General features: G+C 28.3%; 1 protein-coding gene across 1 annotated transcript in view; it reads right to left on the reverse strand.

The window, feature by feature from the left end:
* Window positions 1–12,348, reverse strand: part of LOC113367812 — a 111,259-nt gene that overhangs the window by 66,947 nt on the left and 31,964 nt on the right. Inside the window, exon 2 of the mRNA XM_026609391.1 lies at window positions 779–890. The gene's annotated coding sequence lies outside the window, so the exon portion shown is untranslated. The remainder of the gene's footprint in view (window positions 1–778; window positions 891–12,348) is intronic.

The raw sequence follows: 12,348 nt of genomic DNA on the forward strand, positions 1-12,348 counted from the left end.
TCAAAATTAACCACAATAATCTGAAAATTATCACATTTTCACCAAAAAAGCTCTGGTTTGCACTTAAAAGCTCACAACTTTCAAATTACGTGAGATAAATATTTTTTCTAAGTTTTTCATGATAGTTTGAATTAATAATATCATCTCGTTTCAGCTTGACGTTGAGTTCTGGGACACCATGTACAAATCTTATATATAAAATTCTTCTGTACGGGTGTATGATTTGATACTTCTCCTAAACGGTTATTCGGATTTTGATAATTCTTTTTAGAGTTTGTCAAAGGAAATTTTTAAGACAAAAAACCACTTATCATTGTTTGACATTCAAAACATTTGAACTGTCATTTGCTAGAGATGTTAATTCACTTAAAATTTGAATTTGGTTGAATTTATGAGCCTAGATAATATTAGAATATAATATACAAGAAAAATGTTATGTGTAAATTATTATTGCCGAAAAGCAGCTGAGATGTGCCAGAAATTAAAATAATATAAGATACAGTCAAAATTATATGTGTTTGGCAGATGAAATTATATAATTTAGTTTAATAAATAATGCAATAAGTCCAAAATTGCATATACGTAATTTTTTTTAACTTATGCATGTCGCATTTTGATTTACTTTACTTACTTTACTATTTATCAATACAAAAAAATATATCTACTTATTAAAAAAATGATTTAGAATTTTATATATATATATATATATATATTATATATATATATATATTTATATATAATATGTATATATTTATTTATTTATTTAATTAATATTTACCATTTTATCAACAGTTCATTCCAAATGTGTCTATTCAGATACTGCCTCGAAAAAAACAGCATTTGAGGAAATTCTTGAGCAGTTCCATCCATCAGTAAACTCTTGAAAGTCTCTACAAATATTAAATATCATAAATATATTGAATAACAATATGTCATTATTATTCAAATAACTACACTGTCTTTAAAATAACAAATGCTATTCAAGGATAAGATTTTAAGTAAACATTTGTTTCTTTTAAATTATATTTCATTTAATATAGTGTGTATTATTATCTATTAATTTAAGTTATGTACCATTAATGTCTATAATTGTACAATTGTGTTGTATAAATATAAATATAAATATAAATATAAATACAATATAAAGTTTTTTTATATGAATCATTCTTTGTTACACAAATTTTCGGACTTTTGTTTGTATATGCTTTGTTTTGCTTTTGAGCCTTGTTCTTAAAAATTCAGTTCAATTTTCTTCATAATTAATTTAAAAAAAAAATAGCACTTGTTCGTTTGTTTTCATAATTCTTGTTAATTTACCTTTTAATTTTCGGAAAACCAGGGCAACCCGGAGCAAAAGATCTAAATCCGGGACAAATATTGCTTTTAGAAAATCTCGGGACACAAGGTGGAAATCCGGGACTGTTTGATTTTTTTTTGAAAATGTTTGAACTATTTAAAAACTAGCTGTAAGTGAAATTCTGTCTTGAGGCAATTATGGCATCGTGCAAATTGCTGGAACTTCCCGTACCGTAACGAAATGTACGAAGAATACTGAATGTTTTCAAATAGATTATTATAAATATTGTAACATTGTCTAATATTTATAAGAATTATATAAACTGAATTGCAAAGTTGAAATTATTTGTTTAAGTTATATTAGAACTTTAGTCAGAATAAAAATTAAATCTGAAATATTTTCGATATACACAAAACTAAAAAAAAAATAAAAAAAATGGAACAAAATTTTTCTTTTCAAAACCAATTATTTTGTTAAGACAAGCAGAAAGTTCTTTCAATCATTTAAATCGGACGCTTAGTTCTCTCAAAAACTGCCATTTTTTACATTTTTATCTCCGTATCTTCAAAATGGCTGGGCCTGCCTTTGCCAAAAACTAATAAACACTTCTCCCAATCATTACTAATTGAATGTTTTTTAGATCATTCAAATCGGATACTCCGTTCTCTCAAAAATTCGATTTCTATTTTCTGTACTCTTTGCTCCGTATCTCCGAAACGGCTGGACCTGCCTTTGCCAAAAACTAATCAGCTCTTTTCCCTGTCAATAGGAATCGAATGTTTTTTGAACCATTCAAATCGGTTGATCCGTACGCCCGAAAACGTGCGCGAAAATTTGTATCCATACATACATACACACACACACACATCCATTTTTTCTGAGGTATGCCAAAACGTTCAGAAACCTTCAAAACGTCGAGAAATGTAAAAATTTTCAATTCCGATTTTCGGCCCATTACAATAACTTACCCAACGGGAAGTTAAAAATTAGTTTAAAAATAAATACACGTGATATCTTACTATACCCCTCCCTCCCCCACGTAATATTTCGCAATTTTTGAAAAAAAAATTCGTGAAAACCTCATGTGATTAAAAGTAAAATAGCATTACTATAACATTTCTATTTTATTCGAGAATCGACCCCATAATTTCCGTCCCTTGGTTTGAGAAACAATGGAAATGTGTGTATATATATTATACAAGTATGTATATTATTGATATTATTATTTCGTGGTCGTTGTGTGAGTTTGACCCCAGAGATAAAATTGTGTTTGAGCGTTTGTTGTGCGTTATTCAGTTTTTTTATGTAAATTACTATAGCGCCGGAAATGGCATGAAGATCTCGAACTATAGATTATTCACAGAACATTCTCACTCGAACGGAGAAACGAATTTAAATATACGGAAATCTGTATATATATATATATATATATATATATATATAGGGTAGAACGGCGTTTAAAGATACGCGGGTAAAAAAGTCCACCACCGACATGTCAAAAGCAAGCAAAGTTCGGAATAATTCAATAACAATATTTGAAAGTAGAGGGCAAAAAATGTATAACCACTCATTACCTTAATACTTATCACTTCTGTATCAGGAGATAAACGGCAATGTCTGAAAATCTATAACAAAAGTATTTTCTTTCGTTGTTCGTTTTTTTTGGTTGTGAGTACTAGAGCACTGTTGTTTAGTTTACGAGACCTCAATGTAATTCTTAAGTACACATTGTTTAATTGTTTTATAAGATGTATTGTTATTTGTAAATTAAATTCAACGTTTTTTTATATAACCTCTATGAAAGCACACACATGGGTGGGGTAAAAGGACCAACTGAGTGTTTACCCTGATAAAAGCGTAAATAATATAAAATAGTACATAAAGTTTAAAAAGCAATTTTACAAGAAACAAGATAAATAAATAGTTATTATAACCCTGCTGGTGTTTTTTTTTTCTGACGAAATGCCAGATCTAGGTTATATACAGCATTATCTCTGTAAAAAATGTACCCATAAATTTTATATTTCACATTGGTTGAAAAATGGGGCTATTATTTCATAAAATCCCTTTAAAATTAATAATAAGACTTTGCTTGTGTTTACCTCCTGGTCGTTCCATTTTATCACGCCTGTGGGATATAAAGGACCAGGTGACAAATATTTGAAAAAACAGCAAAGAAATTATGATGTAATGATGCTGGAAGTTTTGCTGAACATAGTCAGATAGTTGTTTGTTTAATATGTATTTTTTGTGATGTAATTGGTTTGGTTCAATGAATAAATAAAAGCGTGACAGTTTTTAGAAATTTATTTAAAATCCATACGTTTCGGCTAGCATTTTAGCCTTCATTCAGTGGCATTCAAGATGAAATTTTTCATCCTAATATAACAGATAGAAACATTACTACTCCATGGTATGAGTATGTGCACAGTGGTAAATTATATATTTTTTAACATCACAAATAAGCATGAATAACTTTTAATAAGTTGTCTAAACTATTGGAGTCTAAGATAAAAATGTCACGATTTTTCTTAAAGCATATTTTACGAGAAATTTAAAAAGCGATGGGATATTGTATTTTTCAAGAAATTTGGACACGCTATTTAGGAACCACGTGTTTGTTTCGTTCAGGACCGTATTGTCGAATCGTTTGTTTATAACCCTGTCGTTATGTAATTGCAAAAACAACCCCTCAGCAAATCTTCTTTTAATTACACGTTCTCTTCAAAATGTAAAATTTTGAAATAAATTTCTAAAAACTTCCATATTATTTTTATTGGTGTACCGACTCGAATAAAATATATTATATCAACTTTAAATTCAAGACTATTCAAAAAAAAAATACTATATATTTATATATATATATATATATATATATATATATATATATATAAATAAATCATTGGTTCAAATATTTAAATCTATATATAGAACAACCCTCTCATTTTATTTCAACGAAATAAATATTCATTGTTCAACGATTTTTTTTTAAATCGCATTGACCTAAATATTGCGTTTTGTGTAAAATCTGACGTGGCTATTATATCGATTATCTATATATTTGTATCTATATATGTGTACATCTATCGGGGGGTAATATTCATTTCGAAATGAGATTATTGCGAAAGCCATTTCTGCCAATTAAAATAGCTTTCACGCCAACATTTGTACGACTCAAATGCAAAATGTTTCGATCGCGACATTAAAATTCGACACACACGATGACAACAATAATATATATGTTAATGTGTACATTATGTACAAATGTTCGATTATCGAAATCGACCGATGATAATTATCAGACAAATCATAAATTATTTATGAAAACTATTATGGGTTCCGATTCGAAAATTTAATATTACAAACCAGAATTTTATGCAGAACGTGAATTAGTTTGAAAAGATTAGAGCAGTGAAAATTTCAACATGATGCCTTTATTTTATGCAGAAATCGGTAAAACAGTTTTTTTGTCATCAACTGATAAAGATGAAATTTTTACAAAAAAATCAATCTTTTGATTTTTTTCAACAAATTTAATTTGTTTAATATAATTGTCATTTTATCATTAGTTTTGCTTTTACTTTATATTATTTTTGAGAATTATTTTATAAAATTTTATTATTAAATTATATTATTTTTTATATAATTTTTACAGTTTTATACATTTACCAAGAGTCAAATTCATCCTCAAAACGTATGAAAGCTTTTCACATTTTTTTTAAATCTTTCTAACATCTGGATGTAGGCAAGTTGCAAAAAAAATATTCAATATATCTTGTATCATCTGACAACATTATTGCAAATACATACATACGCACACATGTACACCCACACATATATTTATATATACAAGGTATCCCAGACCTCAACATCAAGCCGAAACCCGGTGCTAGTATTGGTCGTAACTATCATGAATAAAATTATTCCTTGTAGTTTAAAAATTATGAGTTTTTAAGTGCAACCTAACTATGACCATTTTTCGGTTATCGTAGTCAAATTTTATTAATTTTGTTCATTTCAACTCCGCAACCGTAAACGTGAATAACATTTCTAAGATCAGACTGAAAAATAATTACGCAATTGCCCTTAGAAAAATAAGACTTTTTGTTAAACTATGATATTAAATTTTTCAAAATTTGGTCCAGTGTGAAAAGCCTTCCTTCAAAAAATATTAAATAATGTCCTAGCAATTCCCAATTAGTAATTTACACACATTAAGTTTGCTTGTTGTGTTTGGGTTATTATTTTTTACTCATTTTTTTATGACAAAATTATCAAGTATTTTACCATTTTGCAATCCTAATTGTAAATAAAATGCATGAACTTTTAATAAAATATGCCAATGCACTTTGATACATTTTTTTTTTAAAGAAAACCTCTCAAAGTCGACCCATTTTAAATATTTTAAATTCATAGTACAACAAAAAGTCTTAACTTTCAAAAACTTGGGGGCGCAATTGTGTCATTAATTTTAACTGTGGTCCTAGAAATGTTTATCATTAACTACAATTACCGAAAAATATTCACAATTTTACCAACACTCTAGGTTAGATTTAAAAGATCAAAATTTTCAAACAACGTGAGATATTTCATTTTATAAATTTTCCAGGACCTTGTTCAATACTACTAACCCGTTTGGGCTTGAAGTTGAGTTCTGGGACACACTGTATATATATATATATATATATATATATATATATATATCTTACATATAAAATTCTTCTGTAAAGATGTATGAAAGGATACTCCTAAACGATTATTATAATTTTGATAAATCTTTCTGAAGTTTGTTAAGGGATTTTTTCAGGATTTTTTGAATTATAGAATTAAAGTTATATTGTAGAAATGAATGGAAAAAATTTCAAAAACCGCTTATCATTGTTTGACATTGAAAATATTTTTATACATGAGAAAATCTGCCAAAAATGTCGATTCACTTGAAATTTAAATTTAGTTCAAGCAAGCCTAGACGATATTAATGTATATTATCCATATTCATAATTATAAATAAGAAAAATGTAATATCTACAATATTATTGCTCAAAACCAACTGATTGAAAAAGTGATTTAGAATCTTGTTTCATGTGTCAAAAATTCATTTGTTTCATCATGATCTTCGATTGAACAATGCCTTATGCACTAGATTTTTACAAATTTATTCACTTCAGATTTTAACTAAAGTAATAATGATTATAAAATTATTAATAAAAAAAATGTAATTTAGAAGTTGTAATTGCCAAAAAGCAACTAATATATGATACGCGATTATAAAAATTATAGACTATTATGTATTATATAAATCATTGAAGCAATTATATTGGTAGGAAAATAAGAAAGGTGATATTGCTGTTTTACCGTAGATACTATATTTATTCTTTCTGAATTTCTTATATTGTTAAAAAAAACTGCAGTTTCCAATACGTATATAGTTTACGCTAAGTCTGTAAATGAAAGGACATTAAATAGAATATTAAATAACATAGGATAGGATATTAACAAATATGGATTATTATTAAATTGTAGACGTGGGTACAGGACAACGTCTGTCGGGTCATCAAGTATACATATATATATATATATATATATATATATATATTAGTTTGTCAAATATCTCCCTTCCGCTTTTTTGCTCTTGGTTTAATACAAAAAGGCGGAAGGGAAATATTTGACAACCTATTATATATATATATATATATATATATATATACATATATATATATATATATATATGATATATATATATATATATATGTATATATATATATATATATATATATATATACATCTACAAGTATATTTCATTGGCTTATTCGGCTTTGCCGCTCAATCACTCAATCAATCAGAACAAAATGCAATATTCGATATACTCGTATCCATCGGGTGCTCCGGAGTTCAATAATACGAAATAATAAGAGATTAAGAGACTCCAGACCGCTTCCACTCTTCTCCAGATGAGTGGCTCTTATCTTATCCAAGATTTTTCCGCATTTCCTCATTTTTCCACATCGTATGAAATTCGAATAAACATTTTGAATAGACACTGAGTATACGTATCAAGCCATAATAGGAAGAAAAGTAATTGGTAAATTGGAATATATAATTCTATAAAGACATGGTTATGAGTAGGGTTTATACAAAAACCGACATTTCAGAAAACCGGTTTTCGAATTTTAATTTTACTTAAAAAAACGGTTTTAACCGGTTTTTGAATTTTATAAAGAAAATAAATTTTTGCTCGAATAATTGGTAATTTATCCGCAAATTTAGTGTAATTAACTTCCCGTAGGGTAAGTTATTGTAATGGGCCGAAAATCGGAATTGAAAATTTTTACATTTCTCGACGTTTTGAAGGTTTCTGAACGTTTTGGCATACCTCAGAAAAAATGGATGTGTGTGTGTGTGTGTATGTATGTATGGATACAAATTTCCGGTCACGTTTTCGGGCGCACGGATCAACCGATTTGAATGGTTCAAAAAACATTAGATTCCTATTGATAGGGAAAAGAGCTGATTAGTTTTTGGCAAAGGCAGGTCCAGCCGTTTCGGAGATACGGTGCAAAGAGTGCAGAAAATAGAAATCAACTTTTTGAGAGAACGGAGTATCCGATTTGAATGATCTAAAAAACATTCAATTAGTAATGATTGGGAGAAGTGTTTATTAGTTTTTGGCAAAGACAGGCACAGCCATTTCGAAAATACGGAGATAAATATGTAAAAAATGGCAGTTTTTAAGAGAACTAAGCGTCCGATTTAAATGATTCAAAGAACTTTCTGCTTGTCTTAACAAAATAATTGATTTTGGAAAAAAAATTTGTTTCATTTTTTTTTTAATTTTTTGTATATCGAAAATAATTCAAATTTTATTTTTAATTCTGACTATAGTTCTAATATACTTTAAACAAATAATTTCAACTCTGCAATTCAGTTTATATAATTCTTATAAATATTAGACAATGTTACAATATTTATAATAATCTATTTGAAAACATTCAATATTCCTCGAACATTTCGTTACGGTACGGGAAGTTCCAGCAATTTGCCTTAAGGCACGATGCCACCCACCCCACCAGTTTAGAATAGTATTTGATTGAATTTATTTATTGTTCAATTTTATAGATAGTAAACAAAATTATTTTAATTTTAATTAGTGAAACTAAAAAATAATAGTTTATCTTGATTAAATAACTTAAAATGAATAACGAATAATTATTCATGCATCATTTTCACATATAAGAATGAAAATATGTTTATGGTAGTAAAAGGAAAGTTTTCGATCAAATAAAAATAATACATTTTAAAATAAAAAAAATTAATTAAATTAAAAAATAAAAGTAATAAAATATTAGATACATGTTGATACATACTTGTTGATATCAATTTTAGTTTTAAAACAATTAAGCTAAACTAGGATTATTGATATTCCGAGCAATTTTAATTAATGAATTTTAAACATTCTAATTGTTTTTTGTTTAATAAAATATGATTTCATAAAATTGAGAACGTCTATCGAATTGCTACTTAGACGTGTCTTTTGTTTACTCACAAAATTTTCTGAAACAGAAAATACTCTCATACTTGCGACCAAATTATGCTTAATTGTTTTGAAAGCCTTTTATTTGTGGCTTCTAGCGTTTAAAACTCTTTTTTTTTTGAGTTTGAGGAGAGAAAGTTACTTATTACTACGAAAGAAGAAGTCATAATGATTTAAATTAATATGTACACTGGTATAAAAATCAAAATTAATATATACAAAACCTTTCTGGGAACCATTGCAGACTGATAAGCTATCAAATGCTATTGAACCGATATTAACTCAAGAATCAAAAGGCTTTCATCTATCTTTTATATTTGGCTATATTTGTCATTTTCCATTTATACAGTGAAAAGCGACGTTTTTCATTAAAAAAAAAACGGTTTTCGAATTCCATAATTTTTACCAAAAAAACGGTTTTTGAAAACCGACAAACCCTAGTAATGAGGATATTTGCTCATGCTTCATACGATTTTCGGTGCAATCCATAATCAATGCAACGACTGAAAAACAAAGTTAACCCTATTGTTACATATGGGTATATTGTGTATGAAATGTGTATATATGTATTATTTATCAAGGGGTGGGTTCCTCGGTGTCATGGACTATGCAATGTACATTTATATAGCTGGATCCATGATGTGTTTAGGATTAATAGCGGCGTGATAAACTTCGCAATACACACACCTACATAATCCTGACGGCTTAATTCAATCCTCGCTAAGGATTCAAACTATATTATACACGAGCAGAAGTCGGTTACGCCGCAACCGACAGGCCACATATTATAACATACATGTATATATTGTGCAGAAAACGCCAAAACTCATGTTTGCTGTTGTAATTGTCATCTACAAGGATAAGATGGCATATATATATACGTATATATATACGTGGTCTGTTCAAAAAGTACCCGGAATTTTCGTTTTTTCAAAAAAATATTTATTTATTCGTCTACATTAATGTGGTCCCCTTCAAAGTAGTCCCCCCCAGATATAATACACTTATGCCAGTGTTTTTTCCAATTTTCGAAGCACCCTTGATATTCACTTTTTGATATGTCCTTGAGCACTCTCAGCGATTTTCTTCAATCGAGGAAAACCGCCGTCCTTTCATGGGTCTCTTCAACTTTGGGAATAGGAAAAAGTCACACGGAGCCATATCTGGTGAATTTTTGCACTTTGCAACACTTTATTTCATTTTTTACGCAAAATTTAATACAAATTCTTTGACTTTTCAATTCTTCCATTGTAAAAATCGCCGAGCTCAGAAAAACACGTCGAACCTTAGCGACTACCACAAACAAAGTAAACAGTGAATATAGCTGAAAATTTCATCATACTTTAGGGGCATGTATACCAACACAATAAAAAAAAAATTTTGACAATCAGACACTCCAGACCCGCGAAATTTAATTATTAGTAATTCCGGGTACTTTTTGAACAGACCACGTATATATATATTATATGAAAATAAGTCGGGTTTTCCTTCCTGACGATATAACTCCAGAACGCACGAACCGATTCCGACGATTTTGCATTCGTTGGAAAGGTCTCGAACTCCGTAAGGTTTATAGCAAAGAAAATTGAAGAAAAATTTCAACAGAAAAGCGGAAAACACTTTTTCTTTTTTCACATACAGGGTCATCTCTGATACTTAGCATGTACCACAAACTAATATTTTTTGTTTGACTGCTACTCATTGTTCTTTGCTCAGTTAATTTCATGTGACAAACCGGCATTGTGTTCACTGTGAAATTGTGAAAAAAATGTAAAAAATAAGTTATTCGTTTCCAAACATTTCAATTGGAAACCACCAAATCAATCACGAGTATTTTGTAAATTTTTATTCAATTTCAACAGAAGGAATTTCTTTTCTTCGAAAGGAAATGTTACATAAAATGAAACCATATGGCGGTGAAACGGAGTTCGCCCGGTTTGCTAGTATATATATATATATATATATATATATATATATATATATATATCTTTTAATAAACGTCTGTACTGATGTATGAATACAAATTCTTCCTACACGGTTATTCGAATTTTGATAAATTTTTTTAGAGTTTGTTAAGCAAAATTTTTAAGATGTGATGGATTATAAAATCATAGTAATATTGCAGAAATAAATAAAAAAAATGGTAGAAAAACAACATAGCATTGTAAGACATTAAAAACATTTTGACACAATAAAACTCATCTGCCAGAAATGTCTATTCACTTGAAATTTGCATTAATAAAAAATATTAGAATATGATATATTCATGATTATTAATAAGAAAAATGTCTGCATTATTGCACAAAAGCATGCCAGAAATTAAAATAATGTAAGACACAGTGCATGTTTGTCAGATGAAATGATAAAATTCAGATTGACAGATATAAATGTACTTAAAATTTGTGATATATATTAAATGATGTGATATATATTAAATTCAAAGCTGGTCCAAAATATGCCAACATTATTTCTACTAAAGCATTAATGATTATTTTTAACTGAATGCTACATGGTAAATATTAGAATAGGATATTAAAAAAATGAAACTTTTTAGACATGGGTTAGCTAGAGATAGAGCTTTTTAGACTTATATATATATATATATATATATATATATATATATATATATATAAGATTGTATCGTTTATAGGTTGCTTATGAAGAGGGTCGTTGTTTTCAGCCTATTGCTGGTTTGGCTATGCAATTTTTCACCTATTTTTCGTACAGATATATTTCAACACAGTTTTCTCAATATTTGTGTCCCAGTTCTTTGCTCTTCAGTAGCAATTATTCATTTGTAATCTCGTCCATCGTTCCGCATTTTACTTTCTGACGCAATTTTTGTCTCTGATCCTTAGAGTTTCCTTTATCAGTTTCTTTCGCAATTCTAAACTCCCCTTATATCTTTTAAGTCGATACTCGGTTTGCTCATCAGTAGAATCCTTTTCTTAACATTTAGGCTGATATTCAAGTATCTCAAATCATTTCTAAATTATACATTTAATTTGGTAGTATAGACAAAAAAGTATAAATAGATCGAAAACACGAACGCTTTGCCATTTTTAGTTGTTTCCGCACTCCATAGAGGCGCTATTAACTGCAGCGCGTAAATTTATCACTAGGTTTTATTGCAAAATTGCAAAATTGGTGAAAATCGATCTTACGATATTTTTCTTAATTTGTTAAAAATATTTTTTTTACTATAATTCATATAGTTTTTAAATAAAACATAATGAAGAGTCAAATCATATGATTTTTAAATATGTAACAGTATTTGTAATAATATATTTGAAAACGTTTAAAATTTCTCGAATATTTCATTACGGTACGGAAAGTTACAGCAATTTGCCTCAAGGCGCAATGCCATACACCACTAGTTTTTATAAAGTCTTTACTCAATTTGGTATGGTTGCCAGTAGATTCTTATTATCTTGTAAGCGAAATTCTCTTATTTATTTTTCAGGTTGCTATTTTGTTTGCATCTTGGTAAGGTTTACTCGTTAGTAGAGTTGTCTTTTAA

The sequence above is a fragment of the Ctenocephalides felis genome, unplaced genomic scaffold (assembly GCF_003426905.1).
Source record: "Ctenocephalides felis isolate EL2017-DRISC unplaced genomic scaffold, ASM342690v1 CF-g0.4_SCAFFOLD_01170, whole genome shotgun sequence".
Classification (NCBI taxonomy): domain Eukaryota; kingdom Metazoa; phylum Arthropoda; class Insecta; order Siphonaptera; family Pulicidae; genus Ctenocephalides; species Ctenocephalides felis.